A 2,721-nucleotide genomic window follows, 5' to 3' on the forward strand; every position below is an offset into this window, starting at 1 on the left:
GAACCCAAAATGTACTTCAAAAATGTATATATAGATTCGGCTGTGTCATTTAAATTTAAGAGATCATACATTCTCTAAAGATCTATTAAAATAGGTTTGGAGATTTTTATGGGGTTAAAAATTTAATGCGTGGAGTTGTTTTCGAAAATCGAAATGTATAGATGTTGTTAAGCTATTTATGGCAATAATTGTATCAAATTAGGTCGATTTAAGTAGTTCCATAAATTGAATTTATACGAAATATTATTTTAGGAAAACCGTTAGGGGTTAATGTTGTAAATAAAATAAATTAAATAAGCAAAAGTTAAAGAGCATAACACAAAATGTATTTCAAAAATGTTAATATAGATCTTGGTATCCAACAGGTAAGTGTGTTTGTATCTAACTAAAACCACATTTGACTCTAAACAAAAAGAAACCTAAAAAGTTAACCATAACCAATAGCAAACCGTATAAAAATTATAAAAGTAATTTAATTCCGGATTAATTCTTCAACGTATTATGTGGGCACATGAATTCTCCAACTTTACGGTGATTACGCAAATAGAAACTTGAAAAATCAATGTTAAATAAATAAAAATGTGTAAGATAAAGTTAATTTTTTAAATCACCAACTTTTCGTAGTTAACCCAAATTTGAGAAAAATTGGGTTTTAAAAAAATTTAAGGAATGTATTACTTGCTAACGAATTTTGGGACGATATTTTGATTATTAGTATTATTTATAAAAAAAAATATAGCGTTTTAGCAACTAAAAATGCCCATAATAAAATAGGTTTTGGGTATCAAGACCACAAGTTGCTGGAGTTGTCGTTTATGTATATTCAATCAAGTTTAGTCCATACAAAACTACGCTGTATTAAAAAAAAAAAAGGAAAAAAAAAATCTAAGGAAAACGTTACGTATCTTTAAATCACTTATATAATAAAACGAAAGTACATAACCTTTTTTGATAGACTATATAATTTTTATAGATTGGTTACAAAATAGGTTATATATTAAATACAGGTTGGTTACAAATAAGGGTAATTGACAAAAATAGCATCAATTTTAGTTTTTCTTCCAAAACTAGCACACACATTCAATTGTTCCAAATATAGTATAAATTTATATAATATTAAAAATAAAATATTAAGAAAATTAAAATAAAGATATAGAAATCGTGATTAGTGCTATTTTGGAAGACGGTGTTCTCTCTCTGTCCTCTCTCTCCAACATTCCAAAACCAATCGCAGACAGTGTTCCACCAGCGAACCAAGTCGGATCTTAATCGTAGGTGAGTCATCAAATCGAGGTCAGTGAAATCAGCAGTTGTGTTCGCGACATCGAAGAGAACCCCAAGCATGAATCTAAAGCCTAGAGATATCTCAGAGATCTGGTCTCCAGCCAAGCGTATATTGGCCATGACGAAGAAAAGTGACGACGACATTTACATGGATGATTCCCAATCTAAGGTAGTAAAATTTGTACTTTTCTCAAGATTACCTTTTTATTTTATTTTCTTTGATTTTTTTGGTTAGCCATGGAAACTACAGAGACAAGAGATTCAAATAGATTCAAATTGGTCTTAAGTTTCTAATTGATTTGGGTCTCTCAATCATGAACTCTAGTCCCATTCTTGCTTTTGTTTATTCATTTTCTGTATTTTATAAAATTGTGTTGGTGAATTGAACTTTAGATGATGATGACGTTTAAGTCTACGAAGAACTTAACCATTTGGTCCTTGGAGATTTCTTATTCTTCAAATTTTGTTAGGATTATCTCATATTAGATTTATCATTTGTTCGTTGCTCATGACAATAAATGGTAAATAGAGGAATTTAAGAGATCTAGTTATAGATGATACATGCTTGTTGTTTGCTTTGAGTTCCATAATTAAACAAATTGTTCTTGAAAGCAAATTGCAGAGCTTATGATGGAACTCAGTTCTCTTGTGAAGATCTCTGCAGATGTTGATTATACTTTTTAAATCTAAAACTTGATATATGATGTTTGTATGATTCATTGGAACTGTTTTTTTTTTTACAGACATTTTTTTAGAATGCGCAAACATAACTCATGTCAAGACATGAGGTTGTGAAGAAAACAGTCCAGCTCTAACAATCACATTGGAAAACTCATATCATTCAGTCCTCAAATACAGCTTCTGAATTCGTCATATGCAACTTGTGATGATTTTTAACAAAGTTAAAGCCTTTATGTGATACCATTTTTGATCCACCTTGCCAAAATACAACCTTTTTTTTAAGAGAACTCGGTTGTCATATTACTTATACATGTTGTCAGCTTTATTGATAGTTGCTTATGTATTGTTTATTGTTTGTTGCACATGTATTGATATGTTTCTTAGCCACATTTGAAAATTCATGAAGCATTGTTGAGAATTCGGAAGACCTTCCTGAAACATATTCCCTGATTTCAATTTTTATTGCAGGTAATAGGGATTAACGACTTTTCCAATCTACATGATGTATGTGAAACTTTCAGATTGTTTTGGTACTTATATGATGTTTCTGCATCATAACATGTCACAAGTTTCTGTTAGCATTTTGTTTTAACTGTGATTAAACTTCAGAAACGAACATATAAAATTCAGGAAGAATTGTATGAAATTCGGGAAGCGTTCTATAACATTCAAGAAGCATTCTATGTAATTCAGGAATGATTCGTTGAATTTCAGAATAACCTTCATAACAAAGTTTAGAGTTTCTAACAAGAGAAT

At 29.8% G+C, this 2,721-nt stretch overlaps 1 long non-coding RNA gene across 1 annotated transcript; it reads left to right on the plus strand.

Annotated features, from left to right (window-relative positions):
• Positions 1–1,188: 1,188 nt before the first annotated feature.
• On the plus strand, positions 1,189–2,392 carry LOC147931036 (uncharacterized). The gene is made up of 2 exons (XR_015574156.1): positions 1,189–1,453; positions 2,028–2,392. It is a non-coding gene; the product is annotated as an uncharacterized LOC147931036 (long non-coding RNA).
• The last annotated feature ends 329 nt before the right edge of the window (positions 2,393–2,721 follow it).

Source organism: Camelina sativa, chromosome 12 (genome assembly GCF_030686135.1).
Source record: "Camelina sativa cultivar CO46 ecotype springtype chromosome 12, ASM3068613v1".
Classification (NCBI taxonomy): Eukaryota; Viridiplantae; Streptophyta; class Magnoliopsida; order Brassicales; family Brassicaceae; genus Camelina; species Camelina sativa.